Source organism: Taudactylus pleione, unplaced genomic scaffold (genome assembly GCF_031769625.1).
Source record: "Taudactylus pleione unplaced genomic scaffold, aTauple2 ptg000408l, whole genome shotgun sequence".
In the NCBI taxonomy this organism is placed as follows: Eukaryota; Metazoa; Chordata; class Amphibia; order Anura; family Myobatrachidae; genus Taudactylus; species Taudactylus pleione.
Genome location: NW_028284810.1, coordinates 8,555,985 through 8,580,945, shown reverse-complemented (window position 1 = coordinate 8,580,945; position 24,961 = coordinate 8,555,985). Strand labels below are relative to the sequence as shown.

At 41.8% G+C, this 24,961-nt stretch overlaps 1 protein-coding gene and 1 long non-coding RNA gene across 5 annotated transcripts in view; one reads left to right on the top strand and one right to left on the bottom strand.

Annotated features, from left to right (window-relative positions):
- STOX2 (storkhead box 2) overlaps window positions 1-24,961 on the bottom strand; it is a 308,412-nt gene that overhangs the window by 60,845 nt on the left and 222,606 nt on the right. The window lies entirely within an intron of this gene.
- On the top strand, window positions 1,357-6,517 carry LOC148506313 (uncharacterized). Its single transcript, XR_015869797.1, has 3 exons — window positions 1,357-1,432; window positions 2,239-2,359; window positions 6,474-6,517. It is a non-coding gene; the product is annotated as an uncharacterized LOC148506313 (long non-coding RNA).

Genomic DNA, 24,961 nt, shown 5'->3' with positions numbered 1-24,961 from the left:
GGAGCGTTAGGTTTTACATCTACCAGGGGTTAGGCAGCCCTCCGGGAGGGTTAGGTTTAGGCTAGGGGAGGGGGGCTAAGGTTAGGCACCCCCGGGGGGGAGGTTAGGGTTAGGCACCCCCCGGGAGACGTAGATTTAGGCTGCGTGGAAGGGGGGTTAGGTTTAGGTACTTAGAGATCGGTTAGGGTTAGGCACTAGGGGGACAGGTTAGGGTTAGGCACCCCTAAGGGAGGGTTAGGGTAGGGAGCAGGGTTAGCAGTACTTATTTAGCATTCAGGATCTTCACCTCTGCCGGGCTTCCGCTTTCGGGATTTGAAGCGCCGGCCAATACCTACTACACCCCCCTGCTCCTGTCACAACTCAGCCTGGAGTGTTGCTCACTGCTATGGTGCTTCCAGCACACTCTGGCATGCATTTCAGCAGTTTATTACATCAGCTGAGTGTGCTAGAAGCACCAGAGCAGAGAGCGACACCACAAGCAAAAGAGTGGAACTGTGAAAGGAGCAGGGTGCTAGAATGAACACTATGGGACAAATGTAATAGGGAGAGAGTTTAAAAAATGTGAGAGTTTAGCAGTAAAATCTCACATTGGTGAAGTTTTATCTTCATAATGGGAAAACATCTGGATGAGATTTTAAATCGTGAGAGTATTTTGAGTCTGAAAAACAGGCGAGCTTGCTCTGCTGCTTTGTCCTTGGACTCAATTACATTGGCCCAGTTTTCTAAGAGTGAGAAAACTCTCACATTTTCTAAACTCTCTCCCTATTACATTTGGTCCTATATAACATAGAATTTGAATGCAAATAAGAACCACTTGGCCCATCCTGCAGAGATGTTCCATAGACCTATTTAAAAAATGTGCGAGATGACTGGCGTGAGTGAGCCGCCAAGTTCCGTGCCCCTCTGCTAGCACCAGGCATCTTATTTTGCTGAAAATGCATCTTAATCTCCTGGTACTAGGACGTATCAGGAGACTGTGCTGATTAATTTGATATGCGACACTTGTATATCTGTGTATGACCAAGTCTGTATACGAAGCACAAAGGAACTTGGCGTGGGAAAAAAGCCGCGGCCGATTGCATCGTAGCACTTTGTATACAAATTCAGAGACTCTGTAGCGCACAGATGTACGAGTGTCGCATATCAAATGGATCAGTGCAGTCTCCTGATGCATCGCAGTCGCATTTTCAACAAAAAAAAAATACCCGGCACTATCAGAGTAGCATGGGATCCGTGCCAAGAGGGGTTGTTTCATGTGACTGCAGTAATGATGTATGATATGCATACAGATGCAAATTGTCCACTGCACTTCTTTAAGCCCTCAAGAATCTCAGACTGCCACAGTCGGAGCTGTGATGGAAAACATGCTCATCTGCAGGGGCCGCGCGGATGGTACTGTATGTGCAAAACATTTACCCAATAGAAATAACAGGTAAATACATCCATTACTGATTGTGGTGTAACCCCTTGTAATTGGTTAGTTTTTATATTTTAAGCGGCATCTGAAAAATGGAGAATATAACTGGAGGCAATACTGCCTTTTTCCCCAAGTGTTATAAACAAAGCCATGTATTGTATTCTTTAAAACTTATGGACACCAGGATTAAATACTTTTAATGCAACCTTAATGCAAATTTTAATGTGTTTGTATAACCCTTGGATGTTTACATCATGGAAGCTGCTGCTCTCACTGACTATGTGTGGTGTTGGAATATGGTTCTTGTTTAGATAGACCTATGCGTTTGATGAAGATTTTTCAACTTAATTCAAATCCACTTGTAAATGTTTCTTTTTTTAATTATTTGATTGAGAGGTGCCCTATTCCAACCGTAGCGGCTGTGTTTATGGAATTAGGTTATTCATAGATATATCCCCATAGAGAGAAGTGCTGTACAAGTCCATAAAAAAATTACTTGTATTAGGACAATACAAAGCTAGATCTCCAGTCTTCAATGGAAAATAATGTTCTGTATTGGTGTACTCTTCACAATTGGAATAAGCACTTTGAGTTAGATATGCTCAAAAGAGAGTCTGTTGCTACAATATAATAGATTATATTATATTTATCTTCTCCATCAGTAGTGTATTGCACATAGCAGGCAATATACTTCATAAAGCTCACAAAACACATTCACCTTATTTGCTAAAAAACAGAGATAGAGCAAGATGGATTAAGTCTGGCTTCATTCATGTCTTTTATGGAGTCCATTAACTTTTGTTGTCATTTATATGAAACAGGTTTTCATTTAATTCCCTCACTGCCGAAGGGGTCTGAGAACGCACCAAGCTTCACTTCATGCCCGGGCTGCTGTCTGTGTATGGACACACCACACTCCAATTTCCAGCATACTCCCCAAATGTAAGGGCACAACTACAGCTGTATCTTCAGGGCAGCACACAGCTATCTTAAAATGAGATGAAAGTTAATCATACTTATGTGCTAGGGATTTTGTATGAGTGACTACAACTGCAGGCAAGCTGTACCTACAAACATTTACAGAAATGAAAATGATAAATCTAAATATTTAAGACCTGCAGCTATGCTTGTTTTCTTCTTTTTAACTTCTCAGTACTTACCTGTGCAAAAATGATGGTCTATACAGGCAGTCTTAAGCCGCGTACACACTGGGCGATATTTTAAATGAGTGAACGATAACGTTCAGTCGTTAACTATATCGTCCAGTTTGTAAGCAAAAACGATGAACAATGAAAAAAATGATATACTGTAAGATGGGCGCAACACTGCATCACTCAGCTCTCAACGAGAAAACACCAATTCAGAATTCATACATATAAAACAATGAAAGAGCCAGAAATTGCACTTAGCAGTGGTCCCTCATAGGTACTTCTTCAACAGATCTCCTTTTTCTCCCGTTGTACTCCAAATATTCATATATATGAAATAAAATAGACAGTGGATCCAAATCAATACCGATGACCACAAAACCATCAACTGATTTAGAATAGTTCCAAAACCGGAATTTTCTATAATAGAAATAGTTCCTTTTAGTCACCAGTTTATCCCTTAAAAAGGCAACTGAAGAGAAGTGGCAACACCCTTCAGTGTAAATAGTATGAAGGCAGATGTCAGTCTGCTTACATCAGTAAGACTATGTAGAGACGTATAAAGGTATCTTTATCCTCCTTATAACTTTCTCCTTTTCACATTTGAGCATGCAGGTATAAGCAGAAAGAAACTCGCATTGTGTATTCCAAATGTTCATACTTTATTATAAAAACTCTTATAAAATATGGGAAAGCATATCCATGCCAGATGTTAGGACCCTTTTGACATTACCACATACTGTATAGAATGGTACCTGGGTGTTCAGCATGAAATATGTGTGAAGGTACGTGTGGTCAGGATATACTGCCCCTGTCACTTAATAAACGTGTTTCGGCACTACGCTGGCACCTTTTTCAAGATAAGTGACTTTCTTTCAAGTCCCGTATGCACGTGCATACGGCCGCATCATACATGTGCATACGGGACTTGGGGTCAATCCCATTAGGTGCAAATTGCGAGATGCGATTTTCACTTCGAATTCTCATAGCGAATTAATTTTGCAATCCAATTAGCAACTCGCACTAATCAGTCAGACTGAATACGCAAGTTTCCACTCGCACCTCCCTGGGGTGAGAGATGGAAAGGAAAATCTTTATTTTAAGGTTAAAATGTGGGGACACTGTGCTGAACCCCTTGGACACCCCCCTAATGACCAATTGGAAGTTTCTAATTAGCTTATTTAATCCAATAATTACATGTAATTTTTTGAGGTAAAAAAAAAAAGTCCTCAAATTACCCCAAAATCACCTTTTCGTTAGTTTAGGCATCCAAAAATTACAATAATTTTTTAGTTGAAAAATAATTGTTTTTATTATTTTTTTCCCATTTTTCAAGGTACTCTCAAAGTACCCCAAAATCACCCTTTTTTACTATTTTTTTCTGCATTTTTCATTTAATTAGTTTGAGATTAAACGAAAAAGGTTTGTTTTTTTATAATTTTCTTGCATTTAAAAAAAAAAAAAAAAAGCACAAATCAGCCATTTGACACCATTTCAAAACCTACAGTAACTTCCTTATGGCCACAAACAGCCTTCTATATGGTCCTGCTAACGAAATTATCCATTTTGGGGGGTCCCGGATGGTCTTCCCACATTTTCATGCATTTCTCGCAAATCTCATTTGGCCGATAACTCGCACCCCTCCGCTGCGAGTAATGCGAAAAGGTATGTTTAATTGGATTGGAGAATTCTCGGGAGCGTGCTTCGCGGCGAAGTGTGGGAGTTTAAAGAAACAAACTCGCTACTTGCAATTCGCACCCAATTGGATTGAGCCCTTAGAGGGTTACTTAAATGTCTTTTATAAAACCAGTCAATAATATATGAAATTTGATGTTTGATGGTACAAAATTGGCACAAATAGAATGTCCAATAAAAATTCCTTTGTAAAAAGATCCTGTTCACAACATGTTTCTCTTCTCACTAATATATGCTGGACCAACTTCAATAAAGTTGATAGTAGATTCCATAAGCTCCAGAATAAACTTCTAAAAAAAGACCCGATTCCCAAAAAAGAACACCCAAGAAATGGGCCCACTATTAGATATGGTAGACAATGAATTTATTAAAATTTCCTGTCAATTGGACATATAAAACTTATACATAAAAACTGCTTACACAATTCCATAGTTTTGACAGAGGAGGATGACAATAGATATCCTGCTATTTACACATACAGGGCTAGAGTTCAATAGGCAGGTTTCTCCCTTCTGACCAATGGATTAAATTCACGACCCAACGTGTTTCGTCCTTTAGGACTTCATCATGGGTATACACATCTTAATTTAAAAATAGATATAAATAAAAAGGTTAAACTGAAATAGAAGTGTGGGGTCTTACTACAAAAAATGTGCCTATAGTTTAAAAATTACTGTACATACCAAAATTGGAGATTGTATATAATCCGACAGAAAACTGGCGAAATATTGTATACATTGACAAAAATTACCATAATATGGTACAATCCAAAAAAACATCAAATATAAATCAATCACAAGTCATATAACTGTTTTTGTGACAAAAAGTAATTTTATAGAAGCAATATCCCTATGATGGGCTATATAACGTTCATCATATAACAAAATCAAAACATCATTTTGCGATTGTAATATCCCTATACAAGACTATATAGAATTCATCATAAAATGCACTAAAAAAAAAATAACGAATTTATAGGTTTATCTTGAATTATAAACCATATGTAAATTTTTACAATATATATATAGCATCTCCTGAGTAAAAAACAACTTAATTCGAGTGCATATATACACATACACAACCAGTATCGGAACTAGAGAGTGGTGGGCCCAGGTGAAAGAATAGATTTTGGGCGCCCCTGTGTGTGTATCCTGATGAAGGGGATGTAACCCCGAAATGCTGAAAATATCAACGTTTCGTGGTTACTTCCCATCACCTTCCTCCATCCTCAGCCCCATCACCTACCTCTGTCCCCAGGCACCATAACCTTCCTCTGCATCCAGCCCGTTACTTTCTGTGTCCAGCCCCCATCACCTTCCTCTGCCCACAGCCCCCTTCATCTTCCTCTGCCCCCCTGGCACCATCACCTTCCACCCAGCCCCCATCACCTTCTTTTGCCCCCAGCCTCCTTCACCTTCCTCCACCACCAGGAACCATCACCCTCTGCTTCCAGCTCCTATCACCTTCTCCCTAGCCCCCATCACCTTCCTCTTCCCCCAGCCTCCTTCACCTCGCTCCATCACCAGAAGCCATCACCTTACTCTGCTTCCAGCCCTGAATAGTATAGTATATGTAATAAATCACAATGCAGGATATTTCACAGAAATCTCCGGCAAAGTGCTAATTAGTGCTGCAGATCGCAGACCCCATTATTATCAATGGGGACCACGATCTGATCCCTATGTACTAAACTCCAAAAAGCTAAGCTTTTCAGAGTTTATTCCTAGTAGTTTACACCATCTTCAGATGAAACGTGTTTAGCTGAATAGTGTTTTTCATTGATGTATGATCATGTTTCCTTCCCGTGTTCCCTGCAGCCACACAGACCCGAACATGCAGCCTGCATATATCAGTGAGATACCTGCAGGCTGCATGTTTGTATATTGTTTAGAAAAGAAATGGAACTCTCTCAGCCAATGAGTGGTTCCCCCATTGGCTTCAATGGTGGGAACCGCAGGGTAACTAAAGTTCATTCCCACCATAGAAGTCAATGGGGGAAACGCTCATTGGCTGAGAGGCTGTCTTGCCTCTATCAGACCAATGAGCGTTCAGTCAATGTATTTCTATGGTAAATGCAGCATCTGGAGCGGCATTTGGGAAGAATACAGTGTCGTTTTTTTGTTTTACGAAGACCAAGGATGCCTACAAGGAAAGAAGAGGACCTGAACAAAGGATATGATTTTCAGTATGTTTTTTTTTTTTCTTTGTTACAGGTCCCAATTGTGTATTCTATTGGTCAAGGGGACAGAACAACACTAGGAACAAGGTAAATATGTAGTGTGAGTGCGAGTGAGTGATTCAGAGAGTGTATGTGTGATAAAAAATGAAAACCTACGGTGTGGATAGCGGCACCAACAGGCTATTAATGTCCCGTATGCTGGTACTTGTAGTTCCACAAGTACCGGCATGCAGCGGAGTCTTGTTGGGATCACTAGTCCCCTCCCCCTGTAAAAGACTGGCCTGGGCTTCCCTGGAGAGGGGGGACCCCTTTTTTGGGTGATCCCCACCTCCACTTTGATTAGCAAATGGGCTGGTAAGTACCTCCAGAGGATCAAAGAAGGAAGTGATGCATAAGGAGGTCACACTCTGGAGACAGTTCCACACTCCAAGCCTAGTGTCTGATGGGTCGGTCTATAGTAGGAATAAAGGGTGGAAGGGGAGGGGAAACTCTGTGAAATGAGTGTGGTGAAAAAGGAAGACACTATAGAATGGGGGGGAGGGGGAACTATAGAACCTATTAAAAAAAAAAAAAAAAGATGAGGGGAGACACTGTGAAACTATGGGAGGTGTGAGAAGAAAGCTAGAGACACAGGAATGAGTGTTAAAAAAAAAAAAAAAAAAGAGAGACACTGCTAAGGAGGTAAGTGGGTATTAATATTCAACACTGTGCAGGCCACAGTGACTGTAGCACTGAGTTGTGAGGATAAGCAGGTGGTTAAAACAATGCCAAAGACCTAAAGGAAATGTAAAACATTTTTCTTCACTATTTTATAATTGATTTTGAAACCATCATGTAATTCGAGACCACTTTTTTTTTGTATAAAATAAACACATTTCTCTACTTTCTCCAACTGTACCATGCACATGCTGATAATGTAAAGTGGTAGTAAAAAATCCATAAAAAAATAAATAAATACATTTTATGACCTGGGGCACTGGGCTCAAGACTCGGGCCAGGACCTAGCAACAGCAATACTTCTCCATATTTCTGTAGCAAAAAACTAGGCCACCTGTTTGATGTGCTTCATGTGTGCCTCAGGTCTGGTCTGGTCTCACTGTGGTGCCCATTATAGATTCTGTATTCTAACCTAGATGTTATTGTCTATCTGGATTCAAAAGGGAGAGGTGAATAAACAGAAGTGAGACATTAGAGAGATATAGAAAGATGTGAGACAGTAAGGAAAGGTGATGAGGACGAGGCAGCAAGACTGAGGGGAGGAACGGTGTGAGACAGTAAGGAAGGGTGATGAGGACGAGGCAGCAGGACTGAGGGGAGGAACGGTGTGAGACAGTAAGGAAAGGTGATGAGGACTTGGCAGCAGGACTGAGGGGAGGAACACTGAGACAGTAAGGAAAGGTGATGAGGACGAGGCAGCAGGACTGAGGGGAGGAACGGTGTGAGACAGTAAGGAAAGGTGATGAGGACGAGGCAGCAGGACTGAGGGGAGGAACGGTGTGAGACAGTAAGGAAAGGTGATGAGGACGAGGCAGCAGGACAGAGGGGAGGAACGGTGTGAGACAGTAAGGAAAGGTGATGAGGACGAGGCAGCAGGACTGAGGGGAGGAACAGTGTGAGACAGTAAGGAAAGGTGAAGAGGATGAGGCAGCAGGACTGAGGGGAGGAACGGTGTGAGACAGTAAGGAAAGGTGACTAGGACGAGGCAGCAGGACTGAGGGAAGGAACGGTGTGAGACAGTAAGGAAAGGTGATGAGGACGAGGCAGCGGGACTGAGGGGAGGAACGGTGTGAGACAGTAAGGAAAGGTGATGAGGACGAGGTACCGGGACTGAAGGAAGGAACACTGTGAGACAGGAAGTAAAAGTGATGAGGACGAGGCAGCGGGACTGAGGGGAAAAACGTTGGATAGTGTTAAAAAGCATCTAAAATTAATTTCACACTATCAAAAGTATTAGCTTTTATGTGTAAGACATATATTTTATCCTATTTTTCCATGCTGCATTTTATGGCCATGGTCAGTTATAGACAGGACCTGTGAGAATGTTTTACATCTGACCACTCTGCAAAGCGACATGGTGTTACTGATGAGCAATATAGCACCCTCTAGTCTGACTTACACCTAATTATAGTTGGTTCTCCCCATGTTTTCCCGCAAGTAACAGCACTGACGCTCCCATTGTGCCCAGAATAAGGCAGCAGAACCCCCTCACACCTGTGTGAATAAGCATACACGGGTGTGTTAATTGGGTACACTATGCTATGGAAGAGGCACCAAAAAAGGTTTCCAGTTACATTTTATTGCTTAAAATCAAACATTTTTGTGCCATAATTGTGTGTACTTATGTCGGCATTTCAGCATAATGTCAGAAAAATGATTATGTCAAAATTGCTCATGCAGCATTGGATAATTATCACTAATTGAATATTAAGGGTTGGAGCTGAGGTTTTACGCTGAATTATTTAGAATGAGTTTCAAAAAACCACAACACTCTTTATAAATAAAAATATAACCGGCAAACCTACCCATCACCCCCAAATCTGTTCCTGAGGGCTCAATTTTTGCGTTTTTAAGAGGATGAAATTAAATCCTCGTGGAACATGCAGGAGACATGGTCCACTTACATGTGTATGTATCACACATCATATAATGATCTCTATTGTCCCCCCCTGTATATACATTCAGTCACCTCCTATGTATAAATATGGATATTTTAAATCACTGACACGTGTCTGGGTGATCTACGATTAATGGAAACAAGTGCTGACATTAGCCATAAATACAGATGTGTTACATAAATCCATAGTGAGCCAACAACACCCGCTCCCTATGGGGCCTATTTATCAAATAAAATTTGCAGGATATTTCACGAAAAAACACCCCTTTTGATGGATACCAGCAAATATTAAATATACCCCAAACATACCATGGAGGGACTGCAGCAGACCTCTCCATATCTGCCCCGGTCTCTTCCATTTTCGACAGCAGCCGCAGCCCCTGTAGGTTGTTATGGGGGCTGTGAAGCTGTCAGATTCACCAATCTCCGGCATGCAAAGCATCCTGGAGTTTGGCCCCTGCAGCAAACACCATCTGAAGATGGCATTAGCACATTGTAGCCTGTAGGCTACATTTTGCAAAATTACTGGGAGGGGGTTTTAGGCCGCGTATGTGCAGGAGTCCTGAAAGAAGAGTGAATATACCGCTGGTGCGGTGACTTAACTCTTTACACTTCTCGCAGGGGCGGGGTTCTTTATTGCCGTGAATACCGACATGCCCCTAAATAAAAACAGGTTTATATATATTTTTGGTAACACTTATAGGGGGACGATTCAAATGTTTTATAGGTTGTGATAATTAATGAGCGCCCAGTTTGCTATCCAATTGTTCTGGGTGCTCATTAATTATCGCCCTCTTCGCCGCCTATGAGACAAGGTTTAGCCGTGTAAAACGTCTAAGCCCGTCTAAAATTCTGGTTAGGGCGCGCTAACTGCGGTTAGCGCGCCCTAACCAGGAGGTTTCACAAACATTTCTGCTTGCACCCTCCTGAGTGCGTGCAGAAATGCCGGCGCATATCGCGCCCTGACAGAGCAACAATTGAATTGGTCTGTCTGGCGTCTAAAAAAAAAAAGCTCCGGCAGAACATTTGAATCGCCCCCATAGAATATTATTTTACAGAAGGAAGAGTGACCACATACCAGCCCGCATTATAGGGAATGATTATTCACAGGGCTGCAGTGCTTTTACTGAACTGTATGCATCTGCATGACTCTTTGTCTTTGCAATTTAGGACGTCTGGCTTTGGAACACAGCCCAGCTACCCTGCAGTGAACAATAAAGTGATCTCATCAAGTATACAAGCAAAACTAACAAGATACAACCACTTCAAATAAATCACAGACATCCAGGACCAATAAACGTACACTAAAAGTCTGGGCACACTTGCCACCCAACAGGACAGTTTCCTATGGGTCCAGAATATCTTACATTTCCCAGGATATTACATCATGCCATCCAACATACAGTATTTAAAGCACATTACTTATTTTCCCTTAATTTAAACTCTTGGTGGACACAAGTTAACAGCGCAACTTTAAATTGATTCCTATAACTAATTTAGTTTGCGAACTAAAAAATCAGGGTGTTGTATTTAATGGCCTGAGCAAAGTTCCAGGGGTTCTGGTTTTTAATTTCCTAACAAAAGCTACAATAGTAAGGTTGTTGTAGCTTAAATGATTTAGAACCACAGATATTTTGTCAAAGTATGTTATATATACAAAAGTTGCACTTCATGGAAGAAAAAGATGAGTAATTGGCAGTAGGGACACTAATTTTAAGCAGTAGCTGAGATATGGTATGTAGGTATGATCACCTGCAGAAATGTCACTCCGCACTGCCAGTTTCGATACTCCAGTGTGTTAATTAAAGGGCATTATATTTACATGAATACTGGGGGTATAAAGGTCTTAGGTAGTAAGTGAACAAGTAGTAGCAACATAGGGCCTGATTCAGACCCGCTCGCAAGCGGGTCGATGCTGGCCCAATGCGCACGCACGAACCCCGGAGCGAGCGCAAAAAGCGCTCGCTCCGGGACTCACTACAAAAGGGGCGGCTGTCGATGTTGATCAACAGCTCGCCTCATTTTGTAGGTGTGGCGGGGGGTGGTTTCACAAACGGAGGCATTCCCATGCGAAAGCCTACCATTTGTGGGCGGCCCCACTGACATCACCAGTGATGTCAGTGGGAGAGCTTCCGGCTCGATTTGAGCCAGAAGCTCTCTGGGGCTTGCGGCCACGAGACCCTACCACAAGAGTATCGTCGCAAGCCCGATGGTCTTGACCATCGCGACCATCATCATGGCCGCTCGCTATAGCTGTGGGTGGTCACCCACAACTATGCGAGCGGCCAGGAGGCTGCTCCTAAAAAAACCTGTGCCCGCCCTGATTCAGAGCGAGCGCTCACTTTTTGCGAGCGCCTCTGAATCAGGCCCATAGTTCACTACATAAAGGTAGTATGTTCAATATTCAGATTGTGGCTGGCTTACTGCACCAGTTTTGGGCATAGAGCTAACTGGGTTATGGATGAGTATATAAAAATCAACATACATTGTTTTCATCAACCTTTCCCTGGCATATCATTAATATGCATATAAGATTACTATAGTAGTAGAAAAAGTCTGTTTATGCTACCTCAAGCTAGTCTGTGTAATGGGTATGTCCTGAATTTTGTAGCCCTATTTGCAATATGGATCCACAATCTCCATCTTTATACAGTACAGTAGGTGCGATTTAGCCACACTCTGTGATTGACAATCAGCAATATCCAACAATCTCCTACGTATGCAACTCTAAATCTTCTTCTTTCCCTGCCCAAGTTGGTACACATAGGACTTATGTGTTCCTCCAAAGCACTGACGTTCCAGTATTCTATATTTCTGTGAAAATACAGTTATTATATAACTATCGAAATTAGAGAGTCAGAATTACTAAATTTATAAAATTATCTTGCAACTAGCATTTTGAGAAAGAATTGCAAAGCCCCAAAAGGTGATTTATGACATTAAATGTAATATTAAAAGGACTCTAACCCTGTACACTTTATTTCACATTGCATTTGTATCATGTAAATAATGAGATATAACAATGATTCTGGTTATCGGAATTTAGCTTCTATGATGGTGCTGTGTAATCTACTTGCCAAGCTCAACATGTAATCCAATTGCCATTAACCACAAACTCTTCCCAGAGCTCTCCTGTCAATCTTATTGAGTTTTGATTATCTTTTCACAATATAATATACTGGGAAAAATGGCCTAGAAGCAACAGTGACATCATCAGGAGCTGGAGGTTACGACACAGACTTGGCTATTTCCTGAAAACACTGAAATGATGAGATAAATCAGGCAAGGAGCACATATACTACGCAAAGGGATAGCAGATGTCACACCACAATTAATACCCTCCTCCCTATGGAACCCTCCCATTACCTAAAGGCACTGGGAGACGTCACCTAGTATAGGTGTACTCAATCTGTCCACTTCTCTGCTACATAGCACTTCTATTCAGTTTGAGGAGGACTTGGCAGTCTAAAGCTGGGTACACACTAGACAATATGTGTACCCAGCAATACGACGGGCGACCCCACCGATGGGCCCTGCCCCATATGTCGACCCCTGCCGCATCCTACTGCATGGGGCAGTCAGTTGCATTGTCAGGTTGAGCTGCATGTAGGGACGACCTGACAATGCAACTGACGACCCCACAGGAGCGTGCAACATCTGAAATAGAGAGTACACACTACACCAGCGGTTCTAAAAACTCAGTCCTCAAGACCCCACACAGTTCACATTTTTCCAGGTCACCCAGCAGGTACACAGGTGCAGTCATTACTCACTGACATTTTAAAAGAGCCACAGGAGGAGCTAATTATTTCACTAGTGATTCTGTGAGACCTGGAAAACATGCACTGTTTGAGATCCTGAGGACAGAGTTTGAGAACCTGTGCGCTACACAAGTTGGACGATAAGTCGTTCCGATCAATCGGAATCTGGCATATCGTCTGTGAAATTGTATAGCGTGTACCCCTAAACTGTGAGATGTAGCATGGTCCACTCTGTTTGCTTTGATGGGCTGAGGGAGAAATCAGAAACAGGGCATAAGTATTGTCCAATAGAGTGACCAATTTTATAATAGAGGGAGGAAACAGGAATGGCATGGCATACCATATAGAGGGAATGGAGGGGAAAAAAGAGAATCAGAGTGGAGGGGGAAAAAAAGAGAATCAGAGTGGAGGGGGAAAAAAGGAACAAGGGGAATCGGACAAATGGGTCTATTACTAGGGTTACTCAATACTTTTTCCCCCCCATGACCTTTACACAAATGGGGAGCAAGTGTCATGTAATATAAGTCATGGGCTCCAGACCTTGCCAAAAGTTGTTGCGTATGCTAGTCATATATTCTATACAGTAGACATACCCAATTCTGGATTTTATATATAGGAAAGAAGGGGAATCAGACTTCTGCCAGTTGGCAGGTGGTGGTAAAAACTATATGTTGTAGTAACTTATTTTGATGTCAGGTAGGCGATGCGAGTTCTAAAAGGAGAAGAAAGAATTCAGTTTTTTTAGGAACAGAGACTTGGGAGGGTAGTGGAAATTAAATTGTTAACATCCTGCCAGAGATTCGTGAGTTTAGGGCAACTCCACCAAATGTGTAGGAAAGTGACTTTGAATGCACAACCATTCCAGCATCTATCTGATGAATCTGGGTCATTTTTTGTAAGATGGCACACAGACCCATCAGTAGAATAATTTATAAACATTCTCGTTAGGGTATGGTTCCATGTATTTTAGTTTTAAGCTTTTTCATCAAACCTAGGGCCGTCTTGTGTCTAAAGGTGCGTACACACCGTACGATTAAAATGAACGATATGAACAATAACGATATTGATCATATCGTTATCGTTCATATCGTGTATTTTTCGGTGCCCAAGGACTTGCGATGCTCGGTCACGTATAGATGGTAGCGATATCGTCCATCGCCCATCGCCCGTGCATGCAGGCCAACCTGGTCGATATGAACCAGGTTACTATAGGGACCCGCGATCGTTGATTGCGGGTCGCTGTAGTCGTCGGTGGTGTGCTGGATGATCCATATCAATCATCTTGCACACCCGGGAGATCGTACAACGATATCGTTACCGATCGTCCCGTGTGTACGCACCATACATTTTTTTTTCAGCTAACATAGATAGCATTTTATCAGCTTTATAAAAAAAAAAAAAAAAACCCAGCTGTTGCAGTTTCCTTAGATTAATAGCTGCCCTGCGAGAGAATATCAATTTGCCCTTATGATTCTCAATTTGAGATGCAAGCAGTGGCGGAACTCCTGGAGATAATGGCAGTAATGGCCTCCGGGAGCTAGCTGTCAGGGGGGCACCAAGGAGCAGGCCTGGCATCACCAGGGAACAAAAGGCACAGTTGTACCAGGGCCAACAGATAAATCCATATATAACCGCTGTCTGTACTCTGGTGATGACTACAGCAGCGCAGGCAGTGGTTATACATGGATCGATCTGTGAGGTCTGGGGAATCTCTGTCTTTTGATCTTCAGGCACCACCAGCAGCTGTTGCAATTAAGGTTTTTAATTGTAAATTGCGTAGTGGCATGCGTCATGTTATGCCGCCATGCACCGTTGAAAGCCAGAGGACTCAAAAGAAATTAAGTGCCTGTGTGCTAGATACGTAGGGATGCGAAGGCTTGAGCTGGAGAGACACTGCTGGCCTGATTGGAGTAACACTGGGGGCCTGGAGAGAAGGGGGCTGGCTGGAGCTGGATAAACACTGGGGAGCTGGAGAGACACTGGGGCTGGCTGGAGAGACACTGGGGGGCTTGATCTGCAAAAGCTGATAGGAATGAGGCTGGAGAGACATAAGGGCAGATGAGGTTGTAGATAACTGGGGGAAGTGGATGGAAATTATTCACAACCAGTAGGATTACTGGCACATTACTTCCTCCTATGCCCCTTCAGCTCTGCTACTGGGAGGGGGGGTTGTGTTTGTAAACGCGGTCTATTTTGCCCCCTGGGCACCTGATACAAATTTCCGCCCCTGGATGCAAAGGAGGCTGTGGGAGTCTTTTGTGTTTCACAAGAAGGGTAGTTACTTGGGACTCGAAAAAATGTCCTAGGATGACAGCTTTTTAACAGTAGCGCTGGAACTAATAAGATGACCCCTGATAGTGATTTTGTGAACTTCCCATTGCACACCTGGGGCAAAAACGAGGGTAGAATTTCTATTAAAATAGGCTAAAATAGCTTTCTCAACCTGAGAGAAATTTATTGGGTGCAACAGCAAGGGATCATCTAGATGCCAGCGACGAGGACCCTGTGGTGAGCAATATACGTCTTAGAGGACATATACTCCTACATGATCTGTCCAGGACAGTGGGGCATCAGTTATAGCATGTGTTATCAATTGGGAAGTGTGAATAATATCAATGCGTGAGGTGCAGAGTAGAATAGTGGGTATAATCTCTAGCAGATTCGTTTTTAAGGCACCAGGAGTCATATAAATTCGTTAAGAATCCTTGAAAGTGGTACCTCTTCTCACCTACAAGTAAAAATCTATTGGCACCAGGCATCTTTTATAGGAATACGAGAGCTGTCTAGGACATAATTTCTATGAAAAAACTATTGGCACTAGGCATCTGTAATAGGAATACAAGTGTTATTTGGAATATAATTTCTAGGTAAATTCTCATTAATTAATGCAAAATCCTGCCTTACTTGAGGTCCAACTATATATTAACTCCTAGATACATGGGATGCTGTTTAGACTTTGTTTCCATTAGAATTGTATGAGCTGCATTTGGTGTGAGGTGAGGTTACTGGGGTTGGATTCAATCAGTTACTACACATGTATGCTTCACTATATACAGTATTTGGTAGGGTACAGGCTGCAAGCCGGTTTAAAGGCTATATAAGTTTAAATTTCAAAGTGGTATATATTTTTTTTATAAGTGGTATTTCATGTACAGCATAATTTAAAGAGTTAAGCTGGGTACACACGTAAAGATTTTCTGTCCAACCATCCAACTAGTTGATTGGTTGGAAAGAAAATCTGGTAAGGTATGAAAGCAAATGACATTCAGCAATTTGCTCCCAAACTCCGGAAAATGGTATAAAACTGTTGTTTGAACAAATCGTTTAGATCAAACATTTAACAAACTTGTCTGACGGCCATTTCCATCTGTTTTCTGGCATTTGGGAGCAAATTGCTGATCATCAGTTACTCCCATACGTTACCAAATTTCATTCCAACCAATCAACTAGTTGGATGGTTGGACAGGAAATCTTTACGTGTGTGCATACAGCATTAGACAGGAGGGACATATAAGGAACACATTCAACCAAACAGTTTTACAACTGTGAAATGACATAACAAACTGATGTGCTTCTGGTCATCCTGCAACTCAGCCACTATCTTTCATTATAACCTGGACACACCTTTATTATAACACCCTGCTTTTACATTGAAAGGAACTACCACTTTGTTTGCTGCATTTATAGCTTTTGTATGTATGTTTTTCTACTTTGCGCTGTTTAAAATATTCCTGCACTACTGTCAGTGTATACCACTGTAAATTTTACCATTGTTTCACACCATTTTCTAAATAATTTTATTCTAATTTTATAGTCCTGCAATGTAAACTCCATAATCCTTATCTTCACAATATGCAATTTTAGTTGTGCCTTTAGATCTACCAGCACTGTTCTTCCTTTTATCTGCATTTTAGACGTTTTAACTGCACTGTTCCTGTATCTCGCCCTTGTCACTACTACAGGTTGAGTCTCCCATATCCAAATATTCCGAAATACGGAATATTCCGAAATACGGAATATTTTTAGCATGACTGAGATAATAAAACCTTTGATTTTTGATGGTTCAATGTACACAAACTTTGTCTAAGGCACAAATTATTAAAAATATGGTATAAAATTACCTTCAGGCTGTGTGTATAGGTTGTAAATGAAACATAAATTTATTTCATGTATGTACACAAACTTTGCTTGAGCCACAAAATTATTGAAAATATTGTATAAAATGACCTGCAGGCTGTGTGTATAAGCTGTATATAACACATAAATGCATTATGTGTGTATATTGGGGTCCCATTCCCAAGATATTTCATTATGATATGCAATTATTCCAAAATACGGAATATTCCGTTATCCAAAATACCCCAGGTCCCAAGCATTTTGGATATGGGAGACTCAACCTGTACTGCTATTTTTCCTCTCCCCAATTTCCTCATCATACCATGTCCCTTTTCTTCAACCCCCCCCCAATCAGCAGCTACAGAATTATCTTCTGCCACCAGTTCCCACCTCTTTCCTCCCTACATAGTATCATTCCCCTCTTTCCCCCTTCATCCCATCCAGTACTCTCCCCTGCATCTCCCATTACTCCATTATTAATCACTTCTTTTCCATCATGGTGCTGCTACCCCACCATTAAGATTTGCACCCTCCTTTCTCTCCAAGTCACCTCTCATCACCTCCGCCCACACCACACTAAACTTCTACCTTGTCTACCACCAGCTGTCACCCTTCCTCATTGTAAAAGCCCACTCCAACCCCACAGTCTAAATCAATCTCACCTCCATGCAACAACAACCCTAAAAATGTCATTCTGATCTAGCCGCTCTCTTGTGCACTCTGGAATGCCAGATGTGTCTGTAATAAACTAGTCCCCATCCATGACCTCCACATCTCCAACTCCCTGAATCTCCTAGCCATCACTGAATCCTGGATTTCCTTCTCGGAGACCACTTCTCTCCTGCAGATCTCTCCTTTGGGGGGCTCACAGTCTCTCCCCCCCCCACCTTCCCGGGGGTCATCATGGTGGTGGTGTTGGGGTCCTTCTATCCCGCAATCACTCCTACCAACTCATACCATCAGAGCTCTCCCTTTTATTCTCTGCATTTGAGGTTCATGCTTTTCGCCTCTTCCAACCTGCTCGCTTTGAGTAGTTGGCATTTTTAGTCCCCCTGGACCCAACACTAAATTCCTTGTTAAATTTGCTTCCTGGCACCCCCACATCCTCTCTTCAGACCTTCCCTTTCTCACCTTAGGTTACTTCAATATCTCTAAATGTCCTCTGCCTTTAAACACCTTACCCTCACATCATCACTTGGTCTCTCCCAATGGATCTCCTCACGCTCCCATCTGTGTGGAAACTCGACTGATCTGGTCTTCACTCACCGTTGTGATATATCTGATTTCACCGATTCCCCATTCTCCCTCTTTGACAATCAATTTCTAGCTTTTAACCTATTCCTCACTCCTCCTCCACCCTTGCTTCCCAAAGCCATCATTACGAAGCGTAACCTTGAGGCTATTGACAACGTATCATTATCCTCCATGATTGACGCACCCCACTGTCTCTCTCTCTCCCGCCCTGACCAAGATGTTTCCCTATACAATGTCTCTCTTACTTCTGCTCTCGACTCTGTTCCTCCGGCGGTCAATGCTCACCCTTGCAGATCCATACCTCAACCTTGGCATTCCAAATAGACCAGATATCTGCAAAAGTGTTCATGAACTGCCGAGCGACAGTGGAGGAAATCCTGCTCCAAAGCAGGCTTCCTCCATTTAAAATTTATGCTTGCAACCTACAGTGCTGCCCTCTCCCTCTCTAAACAGTCATACTTCAAGACCCTCATCTCCTCCCAGTCCTCCAATTCCTGTTGTCTCTGCATCACTTTCAACTTCCTTCTCTGCCCCCCTCCCCTCCTGTCTCTCTGCCCTTGACTTTGCCACGTACTTCACGTCTAAAATTGACTCCATACAGTATACCAGGACATCAATTTCCGCCTGACCCCCAGCCCCCATCACTTTATTTTCCAGCCTACACCTCTCCCTCCATCACCTCTCTCTCACCAGTATCTGGAGATGAAGTCATGACTCTCATCCAGTCCTCCCCCTGTTCTACCTCTCCCTTGACCCTGTCCCCTCCAGCCTCCTCTGCAACCTCGCTCCTGTTGCCTGTTCCCATCTTTTCAACCTCTCAGGAACTGTCTCCTATGCATTCAAGCATGCATCCCTCATTCTTAAAAACCCATCCTTGACCCCAACTCTCTCTCCAACTACTGCTCCATCTCTCTCCTCCCATATACCTCCAAACTCCTTGAGCGGATTGTCTACAACTGCCTAACTGCCTTTCTCTCCTTCCACTCCCTGCTTGACCCATTTCAGTCTTGCTTTTGTCCTCTTCACTCCACAGAAACTGTCCTCACAAAAGTCAGCAAACACCTCCTTGCTGCCAAATCCAAGAACCCCTACTCTCTGCTCATTCTCCTCGACCTCTCTGCTACATTCGACACTTTGGACAACCCTCTCATTCTGTAAATCCTTCACTCCCTCGGTCTGCATTAGAGAGACTGCCCTCTCCTGGCTGTCCTTTTACTTCTGTAACCGTTCTTTCTCCATCTACTCACATGACTCTACTTCCCCTACTGGTAGGTGTCCCCGAAGGTTCTGTTCTTGGACCTCTATTAATTCTCCCTCTATACATCCTCCTTATGTGAGCTACCGTCAGCTCTTTTGGCCTCCAATATCATCTCTATGCTGAAGACACTCAGATTTAGCCCTCTTCACTTACAAAGCCCTCACCCATTCCACTCCTATTTACATCTCTGACCTGATCTCCTTTCACACTCCTGCCCCCACACTTCGCCCCACAAATACATGTGCCTCTCCTGCCAACTGATTACTTACTCCCACTCGCGTTTCCAAGATTTCGCCTGTGCTACTCCTCAGCTTTGGAATTCTCTCCCTCTCTCTACTAATCTTCAGACAGGCTCTCAAGACCCACTTCTTCATCAAAGCTTTCTAGCTCTCATCCTAACCCACTGATTCATGCTCCTTCCTCACTATCTACACCATTTGTGTCACCCCTGTCTGTCCCTCCCCTTTAGAATGTAAGCTCTCGCTAGGTCCCTCGTCCATCACGTGCATCTCCTTCCCTTACTTGTAGTATAATTTACTCCTAATTCCCTAAAACGGCACTTAACACTTGGTTACTGATGCCCTACTGCTTATTTAAGTGTTTTGCATCATGTTTATAAACTGTGTACTTGTCCTGCACTGTTTTGTATTGTAAATAACTTTTTCTTGTTTACTCATTTGTTTATGTACTTGATAAGACACTGCAGTACCCTTGTGGTGCCATATAAATAAAGGATAATAATAAATATAGCGGCAGAGTCATGTTTGCCCAAAGGCAGTGAGGATTTGTTGAGGAGTGGGTTGATAGTTGCACCTAGTACTATGTGGCCTTGCGCAGTTCGTTCTATGCATTGAAACAGGTCCTTTAAAAAGGAGCCACGGCCCTGGTTTGGAGCATAGGTAGATATTAATGTTACGGAGTTACTAACGAATTGTGCCATTTACAATTATTTAGCGGCCCTATGGGTAGGCAATAGTTTTTAGCATGGAGATGGGGATATTACAATGGATCAGAATTGCTACAGCTCTTTTTTTTTTCAGTCAGTTGATAGCATTACCCTAGTATTAAAAAGGGATGTCCATGTACAGCTGGGCATTCAAATGGAATGTAGCTGACTGATCTGCTTTCCTTATATCCATTCAAAACTTAAGAGATGAAAGAAATGGTAATTAGCAATCCTAAACAAAAGAAGCTGTATTCTTATATCAGTGAGTCCACAAGAACTTGTACCATAATTGTTCAAAAATAAACAAGTGTTTTGGTTTGCTAAATATATAGGTATTTGATTGCAAATAAGATAGATGGAGAAAGATGAGCTTTCTTATGTTGCAAATATCTTAATGGGCAAGAAACCAATTGTACCTAAAAACTGTGAGAACTTCCTACAGTATAACCCTTCAAAAAGAGAACCGCTATTGATGCAATTGGAAAAATAAACAGTAAAATGCCAGAATATTTAGACCCTTACAAATAGGAGATTGAAACAGAATGATGGCCAAAAACAAAGGAAATAAGCAGCCTATGCCATCACAAAAACAAGTTCCATCTATACTATAACGAGATATAAAAAGAATGATATGACATTGGCACTAGGTCCCTTCTTCAACTGATGAGGCTCTTGAACAGATAGATAATAATCCACATATAATAAAGGAAAATACAAAATACAATATAATGTAAGTATAGGACCCTGGTGTGGACAATTTAAGGATAGAACACCAGAACTTCCTGACACCCCATCTTACTTCATACAAAGGAAATTCAACCATAGAAAGGTTTATTTTTCATAACTGAATAACTCTTATTAGACTCCGAGATTAATATCCTTAAAAGTCACAGCATATAAAGGGGAAAGAAAAATACAATAGAAAACCTGATGCAGTACCCTTTAAATTTTATTCACAAATATCCAAACTCAAACTTACATAAAAAAAACACACATTGCAACATAAAAGAAACACATACAGTTCCGTTTTTGATTGAGGCCAATTAAGTCGAAATGCGTTAAGTGGTGAGACTTCACATTATATTTCCACTGGTAACAGAAGCGTATAGGAGTGACAGGGATCTGAAACCTGCAGACTAAAAGGACCTTTCTTCTACATGCTTCATATCCGCTCATATCCAGTAGGCAAACCAGGACAGTTTATTCTGGGACAGGATTTGTTACTTTTTTGCTGCATTGTGTGGTTTATAGTCTGAGAGATGCAAGCTCTGGTGAGATTCTAGTGAGTCTGTCAGTATTTTTAAAACGGCAATCAATTGAAAGGCAACACCAACCTGGTTTTGCCTTTTAAATGATTGCCACTTTAAAAATATGGGCAGACCAGCCGGAGTGTCACAAAATACTTCATCTTCCATAAGCCCAGTTGTCAAAAGGTGCTGGTGTGCTATGCCTAAATGGGAAACATAGAATTTCCATTTGCAGTGTCCACACCTGGGTGCTATACATTACCTTTTCAACAGCATTGCACTATTGAATTTTGTATTATGCTTTATTATATGTGGATTATTATCCACCTCATCAAGATCCTCATTGATTGAAGAAGGAACCTAGAGCCGCTGTAATATAACTTTTATTTACAGTATATCTCTTCATATTACTTATTTATTACCAGTTAATCATATAGTGCCAATATATTACATTGTGCTTTACAATTGGGAACAAGCAGTAAGAAAACTAGACTGGTTAATAACAGACAGACATAGAGGTAAGAGGGGCCTGCTCGCAAACTTACATTCTATAGGGGAATAGGCATTGATACACAAGGATAAGTGCTACCTATTGCATATCATAGGAAGAAGTTTGTTAAGGTGCCCACACACATACCGACTTGCTCCCAATCAGCCGATGTACACGATTTCCCCTGAACTCTCCCCAGGCAGTCGTGGTCACGATTTGGAGTTAAAAATGTCCAATCTGACTTAAGATCTATCTTGCAGCCAGTGCATTGTATCCCAGATTGGCTAATCTGCCCTATAACACGGCAGATCTGAAGATGCGAGGTACGACGAGCGGGGACGAGCATCGGCATCGTGATCAAGAGTAGAAACTCACGATTTGGACATTTTTTACATGATCTGTCGTCACGATTCGTCGAAATCGGCCAAATTGGATGAAAAGTCGGTATGTGTGTGGGCACCTTTACACTTTTATGTCAGATTAAAACACAAGAAATAATAATTATTAAAACCTCCTTAACTTTGAGACATTAAAACATGCAGGATATAAAAGATTCCATATTTTGTCAGAAACCAGTTTGCTACAAATGCCCCTTTTGAATCTGATAATAGTAAGAGCCGCATGTAGAGCTGTGATGAGCAGCACTTTATTTCAGCAGTATTATCATCACAGTAGAGAACTGTAGAAGTGAGAAAAATGACCCTATTCACTGCTACCTTAGCCAGCTAAACATAATGTGTGTTCATAATAGCAACACTGGCTTTTGGTATTATACATGTTCACACCAGTGCACAACTTTAACCACTATATTACAGCTCATCAGGGAGAATTCAATTGTTTTTTTTGGATGCCTGTTAGGGAGCCCAAACTACCGTTTGGGTGCCCATCACTAGGACTTTAGACAAATTTAACCAACAAGTGATAATTAATGGGTGCCCAAAACAAATGAATTCCTCCTTCGGGCGCCCATTAACTATCGCTGCCCAAAAAAACAATTGAATCGGCCCCATAAATCCTTAACTTTGGACACCAACTACCATAAAACCTGCATAACGTCAAGATTATACCAACACTTTTTAAGACTATTTAGGAGAAAAATATAACAAATATTATTCTTGATACTAACCACTATAATACCACCATCTATTAGGACTGCATTTAATCTGCCGGGCATTTTTAATTGTGCTCTAATTTTTTGAGAAGGAAAACTTTGCACAACTCTTAAAGTGATGTGCAATCTATACGTGAACCCTGGATTGTGACAGGACAGTTCCTGCCCTATATGCCACAAGTGATCCTAATTATATTACATGGCGGGGACTTATGATTGATTAGTTGACCACTGGTTACTACTGCTTGGGCTACATGAACACTGATCTATCATACTTTGATCTAATTTTTCTCAACAAAAAAATAGAGTGCTGCCCCTTTGTGGGACCAAGGGTCACTTATGAATACTTATGAAAAATCCATTGAGAAATTAAAAAACAAACAAAAAAAAAAAAAACAACTTTGCCCACCACTAATAGAAACCAAATGTCTTCATGCAAGCCAGCTTCTTTACATTAAGGTTTGATGGACCACAAGGAATAATGCAGGTTGTTTCACTCGCTACTGGCCCCAAAGTTTTTCTTATAAAAATTTTAAAGTGACATAATTTTGTGGAATGTGACACAGACATACCTTGGTCTATGAGAAACATGAGGAAGTCATAGCAAGTGTTGAAAGAAAGTGTTTGCCATTAGCATCCAGGCCAGCTGTTCACGCATGCGCGAAGTGAAGGCCAGCTGTTCACCACCCTAGTCAGCAGCGCAGTCCAAAATTCAAATAGGGGAACCACACCAACTGGCAGTGAGGATTCCAGTGAGGATGGCAGTTGGTGCCAGTGAGGATGGCAGTTAGAGTGGTTCCTCTATGTGAATTTTGTACTGTGCTGCAGCCCCACCTCTGGAGCCGCCACTGCTACTCAGTAGGTATTCCTGCTTCTGACAATGGTGCTGTGTACTGAGGCATCCACATTCATCGTGTCTGTGTGTTAGGCGCCAATATGAACACAGCTGCACAACGCATATTTATTGTCCAGATGTACTGGAAAACTGTGGCGATAAAAGCATTCCAAAGATAATTTATTGAGCAGTTTAGAGATCAGAAACCACAAGCAAAATTCACCAGTGTCTGGTGAAAAAAAAACTGGAAAAACTTTGGGACCAATAGCGAGTGAAACACCCGGTATAAACAATTTTGGTATACCTAAACAAATCAGTTATGTGTCATGTCTAACCAACTCTGTGGGCCTTTGTATGTCATTTCCATTCCACTATATGTGCAGCTGGCCGAGATGTCAAGGTTGGGGTTGTATATTTCAAAACTATTTTACAGACACCTAGGTTCAAACATTAATATACCCTAACATTAATATGTCTATGTTGTAATTCATTAGGAGTTAAACCCTTTCTAGCCATGCTATCATAATCTATAGGTACTTCCAGGTATTTAATAGCCAGCATTATGCAGCTTGAAAAACAATGAGCAGAGCACTTGTACACCAATAATGACATTGCTTGCAGAGTCTAACATTGAAGTGTAAACTACGTGCAGACTACCTTTCCTAATGTAGGACCCAGCAAACAAACAGAGAAATCATTTTGCGATCGCAGGCACTTCTCAGAGAAACAATATATTCAATCCATATTTGTAATTATCTGCTAGTAGACAATATACCAATGAGCTTGGACAAGCAGATTTGTAAACACAACAAGAATTCAGATTTAAAGAAGTAGGAGAAGACGAAAGTAAGAACCAGAAAAGGACAGAAGCTCTCTCAGGTTGTAACCTA